This window comes from Macrotis lagotis, chromosome 1 (assembly GCF_037893015.1).
Source record: "Macrotis lagotis isolate mMagLag1 chromosome 1, bilby.v1.9.chrom.fasta, whole genome shotgun sequence".
In the NCBI taxonomy this organism is placed as follows: Eukaryota; Metazoa; Chordata; class Mammalia; order Peramelemorphia; family Peramelidae; genus Macrotis; species Macrotis lagotis.
The window spans coordinates 858,156,516-858,180,410 of NC_133658.1; the positions used below are offsets into that span (position 1 = coordinate 858,156,516).

The following is a 23,895-nucleotide window of genomic DNA, read 5'->3' on the forward strand; positions in this document are numbered from 1 at the left end:
CCTGGGCCGGGCCCCCGGGGAAGCGGCTTCTTCCATGGGGAGCATCTCCGAGCCATCCCCGCCCAAGGGCCGGGAAACCAGGAGGGGCACAGTGGGGCCGGGGGGCTGTGGGGCACCCGAGGACTTCGGGGAAAAGCAGTGGTTCCGAGGACCCGGATTCAGACCCCACTTCTGATGCTTACTCCCCGTGTGACCCTGGGTAAGTCACTGAAACTTGGGGTCTCAGTTTCCTTCGTTGTAAAATGAGGAATTTCTGACATCCTTCTAGCCCCAGATCCATCATCCTGCCATCATCTACTCTCCATTGGACAACTCAGGAAACTGAAGATTCAATGAGAAGTAGCCCGCCCTTGAAATAATGCCTTCCTTTTTTTACTACAGCTTTATGATATAGTTCTTTTCCCACTCAAATCCAATGCCCAGTCTGTTCCAGGCTGGGAGGACGAAGGTAAAAATGAAACAGTCTCTGCCCCCAAGAAGCTTACTTATATTGATCGTGCTATACATGTATGCACACACACACACACACACACATCAATTTAACTCATTTGCCAAAGGAAACGATGTAGAGACTATCAGGCAGCCTTCTGTGTGTGTGTGTGGGGGGGGATTGTAGAATTCAGAGCCTTGCAAAAAAAAAATGATGGGTACATATTACTACTGTATATAATTGGGAAACAAATAAAATGTCAAAAAACTAAAAAAAAAGCATTTGCCAAGTAATTCAGGAAGTCCCTCCATCCATCACATTCAAATGTATTTGTAAGGTTAGCAGAGCAGGAAGTGGGTCTCCCTATTTTAAAGAAATAGGAAACACGCTCAGGGGGAGAATACTTATTCCGGACCTCAATCTTTTACCCTGCCTTCTTACAGAATATTCTAGGTCAGCCTTCTCTCCTTCCCTGCAAATCCTAACAAGGAACACTATGCTGCCTCTGTGAGTTGGGGGATGGTGGGAGGGATTTATTGAGGAGGGTCAGGCAGCTTTTAGAGATCCCAAGGAAAAAGCAGGCTAAGAGGCAAAAAGTTTCTAACATTCCTCCTAACTGGACTCACACTGGTCGCTTTGTCTTGGAAGAGCTGAGTTTATTCCTGGCTTGAACCCGCATCTATTCCCAGAGTTTCAAAAGACCAACAAAAGAAAGGAAACCTTTGGGGCTGGTGGAAGCAGAGCTTGGTGGCAGGCAGGCAGAGGAAAGGCCCATGCTATGTTGGTGCGTGTGTGAGCACACGTGGGTAATGGGGGAATGGGGAGGGAAGAGGGAAATGTGTGTGTGTGTGTGTGTGTGTGTGTGTGTGTGTGTGTGTGTGTGTGTGTGTGTGGTGGAAATAGAGTCGATTTACTCCCCGGAGCAGGGAGGGAGGGGCCGGGTGGGACTCTTGATGAGTCTGGTGAGTAAGTCAGTCTAAGCAGCCTATTTGATTTTTAAAGGAAAGTCCGTTTCCCTCTGCTTTCCCACTTTTCCTTTTTCTCTTTTCCTCTTCCTTCTCTTCACGAGCTTCTCTCCATTTCCTTTTCCCCCTTTTCATGATCTTTTCTCTTCTTTCTTTCCTTTTCTACTCTTTTCCCCCTCTCCTTTTCCCTATCTCCTTTCCCTCTATTCTCTCTTCTTTCTCTCTTTCCCCTGGGGTGAGGGATTTCTGCTAGTTTCAGATCTGATGGTGTCCCTCTGTTAATATTCCTCTGATAACCTGGACTTGGCTGGGATCTGTTCCGGAGAGGTCCCTCAGAGACTGGGGGGAGAGCCAAGCTGTTGGGGATTTAGGGGTGTTTTCCAACACCAATCCTCCCAGGCTTCAAGTAAACAAGATATTAGATGGGTTTATAAAGGATAATAAATAGTTGATAAAGACCTTATAGTCTGAAGGGGACAAAGATGTTTGTTTGGATTTGTCTAATTACTACCCCTTTTGTCCCACTATTTCAAGCTTATCTACCATCAGTTTTACCCTCCTCTTTCATTAATTCCCCATCCAATATCAAGCCTATATACAGTTCTGTGCTGGGATAATTGTACAGAAGCTATTTGGGGCGGAAGTACTTGAAATCATTAAATGTTATACTTGGAAAGGGACTTTCCTAATGAATTACAGAACTCAGGATTTTAGAACACAAAATATCAGAACTGGAAGGAAGCTTAGAATATATAACGCTTGTGCTTAAGGAAAACCTTAAAAAAGATTTCAGAAGTGGAGATCTTAGAGACCGTCTTATCAAGTCCCCTTTTTCTACAGAAGAAGAAACAAACTCAGAGGAAGGAAATAATTTTTCCCAAAGTTACATGCTGAATTAATAAAGATAAAAGACTGATCTTAACCTCAAGGAAGGAAATAAATATTTATTAAAATTATACAAAGCATTTATTGAGGTTATATGCTAGTACAAGGCACTATGCAAGTGTTAGTGATACAAATAGAAGCAAAAAAAATAGCCCTTGTCTTCAGGGAACTTTTATTTGAATTGAGGAGCACTCAAAAAAAAAAGTTGGAAAAGACATAAATATGGCAGAGAATGAAGGTACTTGGGAAAGAAGCATGATTTCAAAGTCCCTGAACCAGGAATAGGGCCAGGAGGAAAATGAAAGGCAACCTAGGTCACTCCACAAAAATGTAGAGTAAAAGAAGAATTTATCATTGGAAAGAAAGGATGGGTCCTACTGGCGGATGTTCCAGGTTAAGAAGGCTTCAGGGATGGTAGGATGATCTAGGGTGAGGAAGACCTAGAAATTTAGGGGAGTTAACAGGATGAGCCAGTGAGATCTGGTTTTGGAGTCCAGAAGCAGGAGCAGGGAGGGCTCCTCAGGGAGTTTGCAGTCTAATAGATATTTTTATTGATTTCAATTGATTACCCAGCTTTACAAGATTAACTAGCCCGGGGGGGGGGGGGGGGGGGCCTGGGTGGCGAACTGGATAGAGCACCGGCCCTGGAGTCAGGAGGACCTGGGTTCAAATTTGGTCTCAAGACACTTAATAATTACCTAGCTGTGTGGCCTTGGGCAAGCCACTTAACCCCATTTGCCTTGCAAAAAAAAAAAAACTAAAATAAATAAAGATTAACTAGCCCATTGCTTCCACAGTAAAGATTCTAATATCTTCTATAATTAAGGAGCTTTTTACCTTCTTTCTGGGAAAAGAAAAACCAGTCCCTGGCCTAACAGAGCTTATATTCGATCTAGGTTGAGAAGGATAGGTTTGTAGAGAAAAATGATGACTGTTGTCTGTTGTCCTTTGTTTTGGAAGAGGACCGTGACATCGATTATATGATGTCATGATTTGCATGTAATTTGGACTAAAGTGAGGAGTTATTGTGCAAAGACCCCATTCTCACTTATCTCTTCCAGAACCATCTAAAAACCCAGTGGCCTGATGTAGTAGGAACAGGATGACTGGTATTTGCCTGGATACAATGAGAGACCTTGAACATTTGTACAATAGTCAGGTTTAGAGGTTTTGACTTATTGACATTCAAAGTTCCAAAACTGGTAGCTGTATCCCTTTGGATCCTCATCCAAGCAGATACACCCCACATGCTAGGGGGCAAATCTTCGTCAGGAGGGTATATATCCAATATATGGAACTACGGTTCTCATACTAGGTGACAAATCTGCAACAGTAGATGTAGGGTTAAAAACTACCCTAACCTATCTGACAATGATCTATTTTACTCAATTTTTCAATCATATTCCTCCTGGAACCCAAAGGCTTCAGTTTCCCTAAAGCTGCCCGTGGGTCATAGGAATAACTCCATGTAAGCAGGCAAGTAAGTACAGGATAATGAGCAAGGAGAGCTTATGACTCCACCCTAAATTCAGAGGGGCAGAGGGTACCGGTGAGGTGTTAATACAAAGGCTGATTGGATCTTGCAAGGTTATTCTATTTCCCAATGATGAGATTATGGGGGAATGGGGACATGCTAGAGAAGCCAAAGAAATCCAAATTCCAGCTCAGCAGGAAATGAGAAGTTTCAGGCAGAAGCAAATAGGTCAGTTTAGCTAAAATGCTAGTAATGTGTGAAGGAAAATAACATGTGATGAGCCTAGAAAGGTAGGCTGGAGCCAGATGTCAGAAGAACTAAAAAAATGGGTGTTTCTAGAACTATTCTGCAAGGGGAATTTCTCCAGATGAATGACCTCTGGGATTAACAGAACCTTGGAGTTTGACATCCATGACCTTCACTCTCTTTCATAACCTTTTCCTGGCCACTCTCCCACCTGTTCTAGAGGTTAGGTACTTCCATGCCCTCTTTTTCTTGAGGCAGCAAGACAAAGAGCCCTAGTCTAAAAGGCTCAGACCTCCATGATCTTTCATGTGACCTTGAGCAAGTCCCTTCTTCTCCAGTCCTCTGCTTTTCCATCTGTAAAAGAAGAAGATTGAACACAATCAACAATTTGCCTTAGAGTGGCATTAGCCTATGAGTCTTTGATGTCTCCTGCTCTGAGGAAACGGGCAGTTGACATCTTTAACTAAATAAATGGGCCAAATTCCATTCCTTCTCAGCCTTCTTCTTTATTTCTCTCTATTTCTAACAGGAAGAATGAAAAACTGGCCCCTGGGAAAAGGAGCCAAAATTTGTTTGTGTTCACCCTTCTTCTTGAAAAAGATCAATGATATCACACGGGTGGTGTCTTGATTCCCTCATGAACTGGATTTAAGTGAGACAGAACTGAATAAGTCTTCGGCCTCACTCTCTCCTCCAGTCACAGAGTCTAGTGGAAGGATAAAAGTCAAGACTACTGGCATTGGCCCAGGATATGCAGACCTTTTAAAATAAGGTCTTTCTCAGATCTGTTTGTTTGAGGCAATCACCATTCAATGATCCAGAGTCAGGTAAGAATTGAGACAGAAGATGACTTAGTTTGCTATAACAAAAAAGAATCAATATGGGAGGGGAAAAGCCTCAGAGTTTTGGACCAGGACAGTTAATAATTGCTTTTTATCTTCATTCTTAGTGATCAAAATCCCAACAATTGGGCAATAGAACCTTGGGCTGTGCCCTGTCATTGTTCATTTTATGAAATCCAGAGTGCTTTGGATTTAAAGACTTAATCTAGTAGCTCCATTTGAATCACAGTGGGCTTTTTTTCAAACCCTGTTTTTTTCAGATCTATATTTCAATGAATCATAAATGAAAACTTTTTGAAAAAACAAGAAAAATTATGTTCCTTTGGACAGAGCATCCACATGTAAGGATATGATTCCTCATGTGGATGGAGGGACCCCATGTGATGATGGAAGAAGGAAGGAAGAAGAGGAAGAGAAAAAAGAGAACACAGATGATGAAAGTGAAGCAGACTGAAGTTAAATGACTTGCCCAGGGTCTAACAACTAGTAAGTGTCTGAAGTCAGATTTGAACTTATGTCTTCCTGACTCCAAATCCAGGTTTCTGCTTCATCTATATGAAAACCTTTGTGAATCATAGGCATCCAAGAATCATTTTAATATGATAAAAATATTTTTTTAAAAATATGATGAAATGGCATATTAGCAGTAGTGAGGAGGCTTTGGAGGGTGTTATCTGGAGAGAAGCTCTCTTTTCTTTGCTGCCAAAAAAACTATTCCCTGAAACACTTTCCTTACTGATTGCCTGTGTCCCTTTCTGAAACATATTTCTTCTGCTCCTTTTAGGAAGAAAAGATAAATCTTGTGAAGAAGGAATTCATGACTTATCTCATAGAAGGATAGACATTAGAGCTGAAAAGGGTCATCTTAGATCATCTAAGTTCATCATTTTGTAGATGAGGAAACTTTAGTCCAGAGAGGTCAAAGGATAAATGTATGTGAATGTACACATATATACATAGATAGATGTTAAAATCTCTATTTTGCATTTGGAAAAACAAAGGCTCAGGGAGGGAAAGTGATTTATTCATAAAGTCAAGTGAGTAGTCTAATACAAGAGAATTATTTATGTAAATCAGCAACTCCCTAGTTGACTAATGGATTCACTTGGAAATCCAGTAGGCTAGACACAGAACTTGTGGGTCTCGTTAAGCCTCTAGGTCCTATTAGGCTCCCAGAAGCTCTCACTCTCTTTCCCCCAGGAAGGACTGAGTCAGACTAAGAAGGGGAAAGGAGTCACCTGGCCCTGCCACCTGCTTGTTCATGTGATAGGCAGGTAGAGCCTGGTACTATGCCAGAAAGAGGGCATGGCTGGCACCCAGCCATAGCTGTCTTTTCTCTCTCTCTCTCTCTCTCTCTCTCTCTCTCTCTCTCTCTCTCTCTCTTCCCCAGCCTGTATTTGGGCCCTCTCAACCTCTTACTGTAATCTAATTCAAGTTGACAAATTTTTTTAATAGTCTACTGTCTGTGAGACACTATGCTAATGCATTGAATAATCACCTATTTTCTGCAAGACCCTGTACCTGGGGCAGGCATAGAAATCAAGGTGGGCATAAACAGGTTCTGTTTGCCCCACCTCCTTTACTGATCTTTTCGACATCCTGGGGAGGGAGACAGGGCAAGTGTCACCATTTTAAAGACAGAAAATATTCCATTTTGCCCTTATGGAAAAAATGTGCAAGGTCATAGAGCTAAGGTGAGAGGAAGGGGGAGGCTCTTCACATGAGGACTAGCAAAAAAAGACCTCTGGCTTTGTTTTCTCCCCCTCTTCCTTTTCCCTCCCTCTCATTTACTTTTGACTTTCTTTTCTATCCTCTTCTTTTCTATTTAAAATACAGGACATGCACATGTTAGAAAATGTCACTCTGCACATTGAGTGGATCCTCTGGGGGGAACTAATGGGAGGATATAGAGAACAGTGAGATCACAGGTCAGCCGGAGGACTGTGGTAAGACATTATAGAGCCTTTTAAGGTTGAGAAAATGCTTTATTTACTTTGGAGATTCACAATAACCTTTCCAGGCTTATTTTGCATTGTCTACCTTCACATACTCTCCACTGCTCCTCACATGACATTGCCTTTACCACCTCTATATCTTTGGTCTCCCACTTCATCCAGATGGCTCTGAAGGAGAAAGTGAGTGCTCTACCCAAAGAAATGTGAATTTTGATCACTGAAACCTGGCAAGATATCCTGGAATTTAGATTTACCAGCTAGATTTCTCTTTCAAGGACCATGCCTTAAACCCAAATTACTCTGGCTCTTATTGATTGATCAACAGTAGGTTCTAGGCCAAGCCCTACTTGATCATTGTTTGGGCCCTATTTGGCTCAGAGTGGATGTAAACAGCAATTGTTTCTGTTACACACACACACACACACACACACACACACACACACACACACACACACACACATTTTTTGGACTGGTAAGAGTTCATTCTTTGCTTCATTTCACATCTAGGCTTAATCACTGAATGGGCATTGCCTCAGTCAAATTGAGACCTATTAAAGACCTTAGCTTAAAAAGGTCAAAGTTTTGTCCCGAGCCATATCTGACCACTGAACCCAGATGGTTCCAGGGGTGAAAGTGAAGCTGGTAACTTTGCATTGCTCTCCCTCATTTAAATCCAAGGCACGTGCTTTTCATGACATTACCTCCCTAATGTCATGACTTTCTTTGAGAATGAAAGACAAACAATGGTCTTTGGACAAGTGATCTTCTGGACTGAAATGCACTTTCTCTTTCCTAGACTCATTACACATCACTCCCTTTCATCCCTTCTAGGAAAACTGACTGGAGAATGAGCTGGCTATTCCTCATATATATAACCTAGCTTTTCCTTCATCCCCTCATCCTCTTTTTTTTTTTTTTTTTTAGCTTTTTTGCAAGGCAAACGGGGGTTAAGTGGCTTGCCCAAGGCCACACAGCCAGGTAATTTATTAAGTGTCTGAGACCGGATTTGAACCCAGGTACTCCTGACTCCAGGGCCTGTGCTCTATACACTATGCCCCTCCCTCATCCTCTTAGAATCTATCTTCCTTCAAAACTCAGTTCATATGCCATATCCTATATGAAGTCTTTTACAATTCTTCCCAGATGATAGTAGGGAGGGGGAGCTCAGTTCTGGGGAGAAATCAAATTGGGCATCTAGATGGGGCAATGGATAGAGTATCTTGGAGCCAGGAAGACCTAAGTTTATATTCCATCTCTGACACTTAATAATTGTGTGACCCTGGACAAGTCATTTAACATCTCTTAGCTTCAATTTCCTCATATGTAAAATGGAGTTAATAATAGCATTTATCTCCCAGACTGAGGACCAGATGAGTACATGAGACCATTCCTGATCCCCCAAGTTGCTAATTCTCTCACCCTGGAGAAATTACTCCATGTATACTTGTAAGTGCTTTTCACATAGTAGAAACTTATTGTTAACTTGTTGACTTGACCTAAACATGCTTTTTGACTCCCCCTTACAATATAATCTAGGGGCAGCTAGATGTTATAGGGAATAGAGCATCAGCCTTGGAATCAGACAGACTTCAGTTCAAATCTGTCCTTAGACACTTGACCTTTGTTACCTTGGTCAAGTCACATTGATTGCCTCACATTCTGGGCCATCAGGATCTTGTCCTGATCCATATCTGGCTCCTGGACTCAGATGACTCTGGGAAGAGAAAGGGTGACTTAGCACAGCCCCCCCCTCACTCAAATCCAATTCATGTGCTTTTATGACATCACCTCCCTTGAGGGCAGGGACTATTTTGTTTTTTCAGAACCTAACCCAAAGTTCGTGATTAGAACATGTTTTTGGGATGGAATTTAAGTTTTTGCAATAGGCATCATTATTCTCAGAGGTTAAATGACTTGCTCACAGTCACATAGCTACCTAGTTTCAGAAGACCTGAGGCTGAATCTTCTTGGTGCCAAATTTAGTAAGCTATCTGTTATGGCCCTCTGTTGCTCTGGGTATACTTGCTGTAGAATTTAGGAATGATGTGGAGTGAGCACCATGTTGGACCTCAGGAGACTTGGGTTCTGTACTTAAGTCTGCCACTGACCTACTTTGGGAAAACTCATTCCTGTTTTGGGCCTTGAGTTTATCTTCTATAAAATGGAGATGATAATCTCCACCCTTTCCCCTCCCAGGATGGAATGAAAGGAGGAATGTGAAAGGGCTTTGCAAAGTCCGGAAGGAATCATTAACTCAGCTCTAGGGAGAAATACAATTGTAGAACCAAAACAAAGGTCTGTTTTTCCACCAACCTCAGGTATGAAGTCAGTGTCCTAGGGTCTCTCGAATGTTATTTCATTTTATTTTTTCCAAATATGTGCAAAGATAGTTTTCAACATTTTTTTGAATTCTTTTAAGTTCCACTTTTTTCCTTCCTTTTCTCTCCCCTCTCTATAACTGCAAGTAATCTAAGTTATACATGTACAATCATGTTTACTATATTTTTATATTAGTCATATTCCAGGGTCTTTCTTACCCAATTGTCTGACTGGCCCATGACTCCATCCTCCCAGATCTCTGCAAAAGAGTCAAAATGCTCCAGAAGCCAGACAGGGCTGAGATTCTCACTCTCAGCAACTCTGTCAAGAGCTCAACATGTTCCATGGCATCCATTAATTTAGTTCCTTTAACTTAAGGAATTTATCTCAACAATTGGAATCATGGGGTTTTAGAGTTGGAAGGAATCCTGAAGGCAATCAACATCCAACTGATACCTGAACAAGAATCAATCAACGATTATTTATTAAGCTCCTATTATATTCCAGAATTTGTTTTGAATCCTGAGAATACACAGAGGAAAAAAAAAGACCTTTCCCTCAGGGAGCTCAGCCCTTCTTTGGTCTCTCCTACAAACACCCATCTATCTAGTTTTGCATAAATGTCCCTACTTTTTTTTTTAGTTTTAGAAAGGTTTTATTTATTTTGAGTTTTACAATTTTCCCCCCAATCTTGCTTCCCTCCCCCACCAAAGTCCCTACTTTTGATGGAGGACCTTACTATATCAGTCTATTTATTCCCCATTTGAGTAATTCTAATTTTTAGAAAGTTTTTTCCTTACATTGAGTCAAATCTGCCAATTTGCCTTTCTGCAACTTCTATTGCTTGCTTATTTGGTCCTGTTGTAACCAAGAAGGACATATCTGATCCCCCTTCCATGTGACAATACTTGAAAACAGTTATTATCATGAAGTATTTTCTTTTCCTCCTTCTTTCTTATATTTCTTCCTCTTCTTCTTTCTCCTCCTTTTCTTCCTCCTCCAGATACATTCTAAGAATGTTCTAGCATATCTTGGTCCTTCTTCCAACATGACACAGACTTTTTCAACTCTGTACCCCAGATGTGGTCGGATCCCATTTATTAAGAATCTGTTCTGTGCAGAGTAAGAAGATACAAAGTTTAAAGAAGCTTTTGTAGCTGTTTTCTCATGTAAAGTTTACAACCCAAGTTAAGACACATATACAATTAGCCATGAAAGACTGTCATAGATGTGGTCGGATCCCATTTATTAAGAATCTGTTCTGTGCAGAGTAAGAAGATACAAAGTTTAAAGAAGCTTTTGTAGCTGTTTTCTCATGTAAAGTTTACAACCCAAGTTAAGACACATATACAATTAGCCATGAAAGACTGTCATAGATTAGACAGAGTAACAGATACATGAGCAAGTATTATAAGGAGGAACATGATGATTTGTATTTGAGACATTTTTAAGACCATTTGAGTTGAGTCATCTTATCCAACTCCTTCATTTCCCAAATGAGGAAATTTCGGCTCAGAGAGATTAATTATTTTAGCCAGGGTCATGCAAGTAATCGATAACAGATTAAACTTTGATTAAAACTCTGATTTCAAAGCTTTTGTTCTTTCTGTTGTTCCAAGTTCTCCTCTCCTCAGTGAGGGGTAAAAGAGAAGGGAGATGAGAGAGAGAGAGAGAGAGAGAGAGAGAGAGAGAGACAGACAGACAGACAGACAGACAGACAGACAGACAACCTGGGCCTTCTGACTTCCAGGGCAGTATTTTCTCCCTTGCTATACCATTTCTCCTTATGACTGCAGATTAGGGGCAGGAGCTATGTAATCAGGTGTTCTTCACCTGGCTAGGTTCTTCAGCAGAAAGTCAAGAAAAGCCCTGAGAGTTTATTCCCCTTAATCTGAAATTTGGGTCAATTTCTTACCCAGTCAGGGGCAAAATGATAATTAGTCCCTGGCTTTGGGTATTTTTGAACAAATTCTTAAAAAGCATTGATTAAGGGGAGGCTAGGTGGCGCAGTGGATAAAGCCCCGGCCCTGGAGTCAGGAGTACCTGGGTTCAAATCTGGTCTCAGACACTTAATAATTACCTAGCTGTGGCCCCATTTGCCTTGCAAAAACCTAAAAAAAAAGCATTGATTAAATTCTTGCTAGGTACTAAACCTTAGACCTAGGTCTTGGGATGAAAATACAAAAGCAAAAATTGACTTTGCCTTCAAGGAGAGGGGAAAACACATAGGAGAATAAACTAATGGACAGGGAGGAACAATTTGGACTCCTCCAACTTTTCCATCTTGGTGGACTCCTTTGCTTCCCTCCCAACTTTTTTTTTAAAATGGCGTTAAATGGCTTGCGCAAGGCCACACAGCTAGGTAATTATTAAATATCTGAGACCAGATTTGAACCCAGGTACTCCTGACTCCAGGGCTGTTGCTTTATCCACTGCGCCACTTAACTGCCCCTCCCTCCCAACTTTTTAACTTCTTTTTGTTTTGGGTCTTTTTGAAAGTGGTCATTTTTGACCTCTTTTCATCTCTCTCTTACCTAACTGAATGGGCACTTAGGGAAAGATCTAGCCTTTAAAAGTCCAAGGTCTCCAACTGCATTTAGGGCCATCTCCATTCATCCTGATACATATCTGGTCACTGGACCCAGATGGCTACAGAGGAGAAAGTGAGACTGGTGACTTAGCACAACATCCCCTACTCAAATCTAATTCATGTGCATGTCATGATCTCAACTCTTTGATGTCATGGTCTTCCTGGATGAAGGACAAACATCAATCTATCAACCCTCATTAGAATGCAAGCTACTTGAGGGCAGGGATTATCTTTTTTCTTTATATTTGTAAGCCCATTGCTTAGCACAATGTCTGACACATAGCAGGTGCTTAAAAAAATACTTAATAATTATTGAATTTAGGGCGGCTAGGTGGAGCAGTGGATATAGAGCACACCAGCCTTGGAGTCAGGAGTACCTGAGTTCAAATCTGACCTCAAACACTTGATAATTACCTGGCCATGTGGCCTTGGGCAAGCCACTTAACCCCATTGCCTTGAAAAATCTAAAAAAAAAATGATAATTATTGAATTTAGCCCAGAAAATTACAGGTATGGTGGCCTGGAATGGGGCCTTGAGTCAGGCCACATTTCAAATTCTATGTTCAAGACTGGATGTGTGCTGATCCAATTCATCCAGGAACAGTGATAGAGTTGATTTGGTCCTGGTTCATGGTTCCAGGACTGGTAGGGGGAAAGGGGCTATAGGGAAGAAAAAGACTTGCTAAGATGAGGCAGTTGGGGAAGAGACCCTGGAGGAAGTGGCTAGAGAAGAGGGAATGAAGGGAAGCATGGGTGGTCTTTCCCTGAAATAGTAGACCTGGAGAGTCAGTCAACAAGCCAGAGAAGTGGGGTCTCAGGTCAGAAACACTTTCAAGTCATAGTCGCTAAAACAGGTTGTTAAGGGAGTCTTGGGGCAGAATTCTGAGAAGAAGGCTGGTATGCAGGAGATATTATCTGCCCTTGGTCTCTTTATCTGGGCAAGGTTACTGTTATAATTGATGTGCCTCACTCTCCTAGAGTACAGGGTATCCTTTTCAGCATTGCTGATTTAGGCCTTTAAAAGGGAGGCTCCTGGTCTCTGAGGGTGATCCAAAAAACCCTAGAGTTGGCCGGCTACAGAGATGAGGTCATCATGTCCCTTGGTCAGTACAGAACTTCCTTGCATAGGTCAGAAATGAATGTTTTCAAGGTTTCCTGTCCCCGAAGACATGGACAAGGGAGCCTCTTGTCTAAGGAGAGACCCAGCTGGTCATAGAAAACTTATATAATTTCTACCAGTCTCACCATCTTTAGTATCTCTATCCTAAACTGGTCTTCCAGTCTCAGAATTCCAGTGGTGGTGAGTCTTTGACTCACTAAAGGACAGGGCTTCAACATCTGAATTCATATTCATTTGAGTGGAGATGGGGATGTCTCTCGGTGAGCAACTGAATTAGTGTTTAACTAGTGATTACAAAACAATTGAAAATGTCTTAAGCAAGGGCTGTTTGATGAAATACTTTCAGCTGAATTTACAGTTCCCTGCATCTTCCTTTATTATTTTGCATCCCTCCTGGATGCCTTTAGGAAGAGGGCTCCTAGATAGTAGCTTCCCTTGGCTATCTTGAGAATTCTGGACCTGAGCCGGAGTTGTCTCCTGCAATCCAAATCCTTCTCAGCCTATACAGCTTGGCCAATAGAATCACAGACTCTAGAGCTGGCAAGGATGGTAGAAACTACCTAATACTACCACCTAGGCCTAAAGAGAAATCTCTTCTATAGCAAGCCCTACAGGTGGCCATCTAGTTTCAGCTTGAAGGACTCTTCTTGAGGAGGAATGTACAACTTTCTGCAACAGTGTATTCTACTTTGGGATAGTTAAATTCCTGGGAAGTTTTGTTTTCCTCCTCCATATATTGAATTAAAAACTACCTTTCTCAAGGTCATATAGCACAAGTGGAAAGAAGACTGGCTCAGTAGTAAGAGGACTTTGCTTTAAACCCCAGCCCTGAGATGAACTAAATTCTTACTTACCACTTACCTGGGTGACTTTGGGCAAATCACATAAGCTTCCTGGACCTGTTATAGAAATTCTTTAATAGAAGAACAATGAATTAAATTATATTAAAATGGGTTAAGGATGCCTCCTGGATGTTATGGAGAAACCATAAGCAGTGATTAGAGCACTGGAATCTGGAGTCAGGAAGACCTGAGTTCAAAACTATCCTCAGACAATTTATAACTGAATGACCCTAGACAAGTCACTTAACTGTGGTTTGCCTTAGTTCCCTCATCTGTAAATAATAATAATAATAATAATAATAATAATAATAATAATAACACTTACATTCCAGGATTGTTATGAAGATCACACGAGGTGCACAGTGTCTGACATGTAGAAATGTTGCGGCTATTCAGTGACTCTTTATGCTTTGTTGACAGATCATATTGTCCATGAAGTTTTCTTGACAGAGAAACTTGAATGGTTTGCCATTTCCTTCTCTAGTGGTAAGTGACTTGTCCTAAGTTACACAGCTAGAATTGGAGGCTGGATTTAAACTCGGGTCTTCCTGACTCCAGTCCTGGCATTCTATCCACTGAAGTCATCCAGCTGCCCCTATAAAAATGTTAGCTTTTATTATTATAAATATAATGAATACTATTATTGTACAAAGCCCTAGGAATTAAAGCATAAAGGACTGTTACTAGACCCAAGGGTCAGTTCCTGCAATATTTATGCATAAAGAGAATTTGGGCAAAGGACAATAACAAGAGCTTTCATTTCTGTATTATATTGCAGTTGATGTAGATATTGCAAATATCTACAGTTGGAGATATTAATAATGATTATAAAGTAACAGAATTCCAAAATCTAAAACTGAAAATGACCTATTACAAAAATTAATTTGCTCATTATTTTTATAGCTTTACTGGACTTCTCTTATATCAGATCTGCAAATTAGTTGGCCAATTGATCAAATTGGATAGCCAATGATCAAATTTGGATCTCAAAAGGTCTGGACAGGCTGAGATATTAGATTGTACCAATATGATGGGATAAGGTAGGAATGAAAGTAAAGTCCAACCATGGATTTTTTAAAAACCTACTTTATAAAAACAAGACAAAGGATCCCTTGAAAAATGTCTGGGAACTTTCATAATAACTTGTATTTATATAGCATTTTAAGATTTTCAAAATATTTTATAAATATCATTTCAATTTATCCTCAAAGGAACTTGGGCAATAGATGCCCATCTAAGATCTCCATTTTACAGATAAGGAAACTGAGGCAAACAGTTAAGTGACTCACCTAGGGTCACAGAAAATTCTGTAGCCAGAATAATGCTGGTGCTTGCCTGACATTGCCAATGTGTCATGATATGAGAAGAAATGAAACCATTTAAGGCCAAGAAACACCTGAAATAGCCAGACCATTTCCAATAGACCTATTTTCTATAAATCTGGCTCTGGAATGGGATGATTCTGGTAAAGGCAAGGGAGAAGGATACCTTGCACAGCATACCCCTCACTATATAAAATACAATTGTGCAACTCATGCCTCCAATTATCTCTTTGGTTGGTGTGGTCCTCTTCGATACTAAAGGATTAGTAGTAGTTTTACTAGTAGTTGATGGTTTTAAAACAAACAGATTGATTGATCTTTGGGAATTTTGTAGAAAGGACTCTTGGTCAGTTACAAGTTGGAATAGGTGCCCCCGAGGTCATTTTCAGCTTTAGATTTTGGAATTCTATTAATTTATAGTCGTTGTCAAATTTCATTTCAGTTAAGATAATTCATTGTTCAAAATGAGGGGCAGGGAACCTCTGATCTTCCGAGCTGTATTGATCTGGCATTGCCAAGGCAATCAAATAAAGGATTCAACATTTAAACAGACTAGGAGCTTTTTAGGGGTGAATTAATTAAATGTTTGACTAAATATAACCTGTGAATGATGTTTTAAATATCCAAATGACCTTTAGTAGAAAAAAGGGTCCCCATTCCTGCCTATCCAACTCTTTTTGAATTCTGACTCTCCTGCCTAGAATGTTAGCTATTCCTCTCAGGTTCAGGTGTGATCTTATGACTTCATGTTATTGACAGATTTGGTGAACATGCCAGCTGTGTTTTCACACCAATCATTGATAAAAATGCTATACAGTATAGGACCAAGGACAGATCTCTTTTGCCCTGTTAGACACCTTGCACCCAATTGATACCCACCAAATGAGTCTCCTCTTTGGGCTTAGGTTATTCAACCAATCCTGAATCCTATAACTGTATTATCATCTAGTTTATTTTTCTTTAGTTGGTCTGCAAATAGTATGAAAGATTTGGTCAAATACTTTGCCAAAGGTTAAGTGTAGTAAGCCTAAAGCATTCCCTTAAATTGCAATATAGTCAGCCTGCCAAAAAGGAAATGAGCCTAGCCTGGCATGACTTATTCTAGGTGAAGTCATGCTAACTTCCCTTAATGATCACTTCTTCCTTTTCTGAATTCTTTCAAACCATGCATTTAATCATATGTTCCAGAAGTGTTTCAGAAATTGGTCATGCTCACTAGCCCAGTAGTTCGCAGAATCAGCTCTTTCTCCTTTAAAAACGTTTATCTGAAAATCAAGTTTACATTTGACTGTTTCCAGTCTTACATCTACTCTTCCATTTTCCATTATTTTTCAAATATCACTACTGATGGCTTGGCAATTACAATTGTTTGTTCTTTTCATACTATAGAGACATAGTTCAACTGGGCTTGGATACTTGAATTCATAGAGCCTCAGTAAATGCTTTCTTACCTCACTTGTCTTGGATTTCAACTCTCTGGGAATCATTTTCTATTCTATGTGCCACTGGTCAAGAAGACAGGAGGATGGGTGGCTAGGTGGTGCAGTGGATAGAGCACCCGCCCTGGAGTCAGGAGTACCTGAGTTCAAATCCGGTCTCAGACACTTAATAATTACCTAGCTGTGTGGCCTTGGGCAAGCCACTTAACCCCACTGCCTTGCAAAAACTAAAAAAAAAAAAAAAAGAAGACAGGAGGAAAAGGAGAATTTAATAATTTTGCTTTTTCTCCATCACCTATATTATTGAATATCACTGTCACCTATGTTGTTGAATAAAAAGCAGCAGCCTGATCTTTTTGCCCTCTCAAAAACTAAAAAAATGAAGCTATTTTGTGGTTTTCAAATTCTTCTCCAGATTTGTTTCCTTTGGAGCTTTAGAATGCTTGATGATATCATCATCATCATCATCATCATCATCATCATCATCATCATCATCATCATCATCATCATCCCTATCTCTATCTTGCTAAGGCTGAAAATGCAGCAACCTCTCACAGACCTTATTCTTCTATGGTATTTCCCTGAAAATAAAACCTAACAGGATTTTTCAGGATGCTTGTAATATAAGCTCTACCACCCCACCACCACCACGAAGGAAACCTATAAAGGGTCCTGACTTAGATAAAGAATTCATGGGATAAAATCACTGACAGCTGTGTTGCCAACAGTACTACAAGTAGGTTACATGGATAAGAAGTGCTCATTTAAGGAGAGTTCTATTGCTGAACATAAGAGATTGGAGCCAATGGTTCTATGGGGAATGGAGCAGAAAGAAATTCAGGCCAGAATTCAGAGTTTAAAGAGTTATGACAATATTCCAGAAGATGACATGTCTATATTTGAATAAATGTAAATTTTTGTACATGAATAAATCTAGATTATTGCACATGAATAAATTAATAAATGTAGACAGATGTACATGAAAAAATTAAGACATCTCCTGAAAATAAAACCTAATTTGTCTTTTGGAGAAAAAAATTAATATAAGACCTGGTCTTTTGAGGAAATACAGTACTTACTGTGATAGGAGTCTTGTTCTGTTCCATTTTCAACTTAGTTCTATCTGCCCCTCCTTAAGTAACACTCTACTCCATGCTCTTGGGGGCTCATCATAATGATGCAAGACTTAGTTCAAATAATCTATTGGCTTAAACCATTGAAGCTGAGACAAAACTCCAGAGCTCAAGTAAAATCAGATTCGGCCACTCCAGTAGCAGGAATTACAGATGGCTAGGTGGCACAGTGGATAGAGCACCAGTCCCGGAGTCAGGAGAACCTGAGTTCAAATTTAGCCTCAGACATTAAATAATTACCTAGCTGTTTGTCCTTGGGCAAGTCACTTAACCCTATTTCCTTGCAAAAAAACAAAAAAAAAAAATTACAGATATGATTCACCATGCCCAACTCTTGAAATTATTCTTATTCTTCAGTTTTGTGTTGCTATTTTTTAATCCACCCTCCATTACAAACCCTTGATCCTCTATCACATAGTTCTTTAAAAATGAGAGTTAGGGGGCAGCTAGGTGGCATAGTGGATAAAGCACCGGCCTTGGAGTCAGGAGTACCTGGGTTCAAATGCAGTCTCAGACACTTAATAATTACCTAGCTGTGTGGCCTTGGGCAAGCCACTTAACCCCATTTGCCTTGCAAAAAACCTAAAAAAAAAAAAAGAATGAGAGTTGGAACTCAGTTCCCCTGCATGTCTAACATATCTATCTTTATCTCTATTCTAGATAGTTCCTCTTTTTTTTTTTAACTCATTGGGATCCCATCTGCTTGTGTTGTTAGAATTTCTTCTTTGAGACTTTCCTTGAATACTCTAGTTTCTTGAGACTCCAGTTTCCTTGAAGAATCTCTGAACTCAAGATGCTTCTTCTTATATATGACTACTCAAAGAGTGGGCATGTTCATGTTATTTCTTTTTCAGAAATCGGTTTCTTTTGTCTGGTTAGAATGAGCTCCAAAGTACTAGTTCCTTATTTCATTTCCTCTGACTTTCAAAGCATAAGATAATCATCAATACGATTGGACTGGCATGTTCCTTTTGGCCTGGACACAGACACAGAGAATGAGCAGGGGTGTGGAAAAAAATATGTCCCAAATTCCTTCAAAGTGTTTAAAATCTTTTAAAACTAAAATTCCTTTTTTCACTCTGAACTTAAACATTAAAAAAACCACTTCCACATATGTAGCAGAACATGGATTGCATATGAAATTATGACTCTCCATTTCACAACTCATATTTTAGAATGGGTATGTGTGCACATGCACATATACTTTCAAAACTATACCAATTGTCTGTGCTTCCTTTTGAACTTCCTTAGTTCTCTTCTGTGAATTTATAAAAATGTTTCCATTACTGTCTTATTTTTGGCATTACTATTTCTAATTTCCTCTGTTCTTCTCAATTCCCTACCTCAATTAAAAAAATTGAGATTAAGGGGAAAAAAGACTCCTGAACTAAGCAGTCAAGTCAAAAAAAGAAAGAAAGAAAGAAAAATCTATGTAGGGGTCCTGTTAAAAAATGGATGTTTCATTTTGTACCTTCCAATCATCCCTTCTCCATCAGGAAGTGGAGAGCAAACTTCAGTTTGGTCATTGGACATATTAGTGTTTTCTTTCTTTTTTTGCAAGATTTAAGTGGGCTTAAGTGACTTACCTAAGGCCACACAGCTGAGTAAGTTTAGGTATCTGAGGCTGGATTTGAATTCAGGTCCTCCTGACTGCAGGGCTGGTGCTCTATTCACTTTATCACCTAGCTGCTCCTCAGATTAGTGTTTTCATGATTTTTACTTAGTCGTTTGTTTTTACAATGTTGTTGCTCTTGTATTCTTCTGGTTCTAATCACATTCAGTCTGCATCAATTCATACTACCCAGGATTCTCTGATATTGTTTCTTTTGTCATTTCTTACAATACAAAACTATTGCATTGTAATCATATATCACAATGTGATCATTCCCAATCAAAGACATCCCCTTAGAATCTAGGGTTTTTTTTTCCTTCTAGATTTCTAGTTCCATTCTAGTCCTTCCTTCCTCTCACTTCCACAATAATAATCCTTGATTTTAGTCCAAACACCCTAGTCCAAACAGACCAGGAAAATGAGGTCAAGAAAAGTGAAGTAATTTGCTGATAGTCTTCTAGGGCACAAGCAGGGGAACATGGATATGAATACAGGTTGCCTGCTCTATGTCCAAGTCTCTTTTCACCCCAATACCAGAACACCTTCCCTATGACTTTCTTGATTGTTCTATCTCACTGACCCTGGGTCAGAATTGGAGAATAAATTATTTGGAGATAAAAGGAGCAAAGATGAAGAAATTTTCCCATTGTTATAATCCCAATGCCAATGACTTAGGTAAGATCATTGTTGGGCCTACCCTCTATTTTGTTTCTCTTCTATATGGAATAATTTTCCCTCTTCACACACAATGGGGATTGAGAAGTGGAGGAAGGTGTTGCTTAGGTCACTGTTATGGTTTAAGAACTTGAAGAGGTTGGGGGTAAGGACTTTGGGTGTGTCCTGTTGCTCCCTGGGCAGAGTGGGGCTGGACTACATTTGTACCTGTCTAGGGAGAGCATATGCCCACACAAATACAACCTCCCACCCCAACCACCCCACCCCTGCCCCCCAGCCCTATAGGTGAAAGCTATGACTTGAACTCCATCCCTAGCCATTGGGAGCCCCACCTTTTCATGTGCTAACATTGATTGCTAGAATCTCTTCCAGAATGGATAAACTAAAATCTGGGAACCCAAGACAAATGGAACAGCTACTTAGGAAATGGTAGCCTTTCTCAGAGTACTAAGGCCATTTTAGCCTTATGTCTTATCCACACAACTAATATCTAGTCAGGGGCTTTTAATCTGGGATACAAAAACATTTTTTAAAAGTCTTTTTAGCAAAAGTACCAGAAATACTAGCAGGAGGTTTCTGGGCATCCCCACTTGCCCTAACTTTCCTAAACCTAAATTTCTGCTGTTTTCTCTTGAGCTAATCTGAGCAGGATTTAAATCCTTGGGCTCCTAGAAAGGGAGTTTCATGGTGGGAATGGAATGAATGAACAAATATTATTTAATGTATCTGTCATGGTAACTGGTGACATCCCTCCTCACTGGAGGCCTTCCCATGAAGACTGGGTGATTACTTGTGTGCCAGATACTTCACAAATGATACAAAGATTGAAAAAAAAAAGCAAATCTCTATCCTCAAGGAATTTACAATCTATAAAGAGAAAGGTGATATTAGAGGAGAGGTGACCAGAGAAGAGCATTTTGTTCTGGAGAAGTAGAAAATGAAATCAGGCAGATGGAGAGGGAACCTATATTGATGCCTGGGTGGGACAGATTTTGGTTGACTCATGTTCCCAGGAATATGATGCTGTTTATAAAAATAATGCTGTCCAATATACAGACAGCACTGTATTCCTAGGAACATCAGTCAAACATGTCCTAGGTGACATAGGGGATAAATCAGGAAGATTTCAGTTCAAATTTGACTTCAGATATTTAGTTATGTGACCCTGGACAAATCACTCAACTTTCACTCACTTCAGTTTCCTCAACTATAAAATGGGGATCATGAAAACCCCTACCTCCAAAGATTGTGAAGATCAAATGAGACATTATTTGGGCACATAGTAGAAGCTTAATAAATGCTGTTCTATTGCCTTCCTGATCTTTTCTTTTTTTTTTTCTTTTTCCTCCTAAGCTTTTATTCAAATTTTGTTTTTGAGCCTCATTTTTTTCTGAGATTTCACAATGTCTACCTGGCCCCTTGGCCTTCATCTTTGTAATGTAATGGGGGGCAAGAATTGGGGTTGGGAAAAGATTACATGGAAATTCCCTTCATTGATGCTTATTGACAGTTTTCCCCAACTTAGAGTTTGAGACTTGCCAGGAACGTTGAGAAGTCATGTGACTAATTTGACTATGTTTTGGCATCTGATAGACACAACACTAAGCTTCTTAAAGTCAGGAACTGTCTAATCTAAGCTTTGCATCATTCCCCCTTCCCCCACCCCCAGTTCTAAGCAGAAAATTCTTTACACAAATACACATAGTCTATACTTAATAAATATTTGTGTTGTTGAAGCCAATTGAATGAATAGTGGGGGAAGAGGTGAGAGATGCTAGAAGGAAAGAATTTATTTTCAACTTTTGAAGGTGATCTACATTTGGGATTGAATTATTATACATTTTGAGGCTACAATAATATTTTCTTGGTTTAAAAAACAACTTCTTGTTTTTCACCTGACCTGAGGATAAAGTTAGGTAGCCAGTTATTAGGTAGGAATGGGAGTGGAACAGCCAAAGGTCATTAGTGACCAGTATGGTGGGAATCACAGTCCACGATGAGGAGAAGGATTTATAGAGTGTTTGCTATGTCTCAGCTACTGGATAAGTACTTTACAGTTGAGGAAACAGAAATTAAGTGACTTGCTCAGGATCTCCCAGCTAATCAGCATTTGCAGTGAGATCTAAACTCAGGTGTCCCTGACTCCAGACCCAGCCCTTTATCCATTACTCCATTAATTGCCTCCTTTCAGAATTAGGGTTAGGGGGGTGTGTGTGAACCCAATAACTCTAAGGAACTCAAATCAGCCTTCAAAAAGTTGTGACTCAGAAGATCTGATCTTTGCCACAGAAGAATTCTCATTTAATCACAAAAGAATTGGACTCCTGTGACCTAGCCTAGGGAAATGTAGGCAGAACTATTTAAAACATCTAGGTGCTTTCCTAACAGACACTGATCAAAGGGTATACACAATTTTCAAAAGAAATATTAAACTACAGGTTTGTCAGGGAAGATGAAAGGAAATGAAAACATTTTCCAGTAATAGCAATTAAAAAAGAGAAGAAACAAAGCAAGATAACAACCTCCTAGAAAATTTTTCAAAATCATTCAGCAGGAATAATGCAGATCTAAACAACTCAAGATCACTCACTCTTATCAAATTGGCAAAAATGAAAAATTAAATGCTGGCAGTTCTATAGGGAAACAGGAACACCATTCCTATGCTGGTGGAAGTTTGAATTCATTTAATGTTTTGGAAAATAATTTGGAACTTTGCAAGAAAAGTCATAAAAATTGTTCATACCCTTTGACCCAGCAATCCTACAGACTTTTGGGTTTGTATTACTAAGGACATTATTGATACCAAGCAAAAGCCTGTCTGCCCCCCAAATATTCATAAGTAGTACTGTTTGTAATAGTAAAAATTGGAAACAATCTGTGTGTCCAGTTACTAGTAAGTGGCTTAAGAAATTGTGATTAATGAATATTATGGAATCTCTGTTGCAATAAATAAGTGGCTACTCATACTTTGTTTGAAGACTCTCCAATAAAAGAGAAACCATTATCTTCCAGGATAGCATATTGTACTTTTAGACTTCTCTGGTTGGAAGTTTTGGGGTTTTTCCCCTTTTAGAATCAAGCCTTAATTTGCCTCTTGACCTATTCTCCTTCTCCTTATTACACCTGGTTTTGCCCTTTAGGGTCAGACAGAGTTAGTCTACTCCCTTTTCTATTTGACAGTCCTTCAAAAGCTTGATGATAGCTATCTTGTCCTCACCTAATCTTCTTTTGTTTTTTTTTTCCAGCTTCTTCAACCAGTCTTCATGTACTATGGACTCAAGATCCATTGCCATCTTGATTATCCACCTCTGGACAGGCTCCAGCTTAACAATGTCCTTCCTAGACTCTAGTGTCTGGAACTGAATACAATGGCCCCGAGGAGGAGTCTAGAGATTCTGCCACCTCCCTATTCCTGGAAACTATGAGTGTCTTAATGCAACCCACGATCCTCTTTACATGAAGACAACAAAACTCCAGTCAAAAACAATTGACAATGTTGGTTGGGTCTTAGCAAAACTTCAGTGCACACACCCTTCCTTTCTTTAACAAACTTCTGAAGTGTGAGGCTACATGTATCATCTGTGTCTGTTATCCTTTTAAAATTGTTTTGCTAAAGATTTTTGAGGAATTTTACCTAGTAGGAGATTGAATCATGAATTATTGAGGTTTGTACAGTTTGTCCAAGCATAATTGGTCAATAAAAATACCAATTTCCATACTTACTTCTAATCTTCTTGTCCTGATGCATTATACATACTGGGAAGAACAGACTCAGGGATCTGAGGACCAGTTTCAGATCTCACCTCTGGTTCTTACTATCTGTATGACTCTGGGCAAATTACTTAATATTTTTAGCGCTCAGTCCTCAATTTTGAAATTGGAAGGTTGGAACCAGATGCCCTAGGAGGTCCTCTAGATCTATGATAGCTACCTCAGCCTCAGTCTCATCCTAGAAAATAGCTGGGGACTTCTTACAATGGAACACCCTCCATCCTTGTGATGGTGGAACATCCCTTCTCTATGCTGACCCCTGTCTCCCATGGGTG

The 23,895-nt window shown here is 39.9% G+C and overlaps 1 long non-coding RNA gene across 1 annotated transcript; it reads left to right on the forward strand.

Annotated features, from left to right (window-relative positions):
- Positions 1 to 64: 64 nt before the first annotated feature.
- Positions 65 to 23,529, forward strand: LOC141490946 (uncharacterized). The gene is made up of 3 exons (XR_012469402.1): positions 65 to 199; positions 14,089 to 14,154; positions 23,095 to 23,529. It is a non-coding gene; the product is annotated as an uncharacterized LOC141490946 (long non-coding RNA).
- The last annotated feature ends 366 nt before the right edge of the window (positions 23,530 to 23,895 follow it).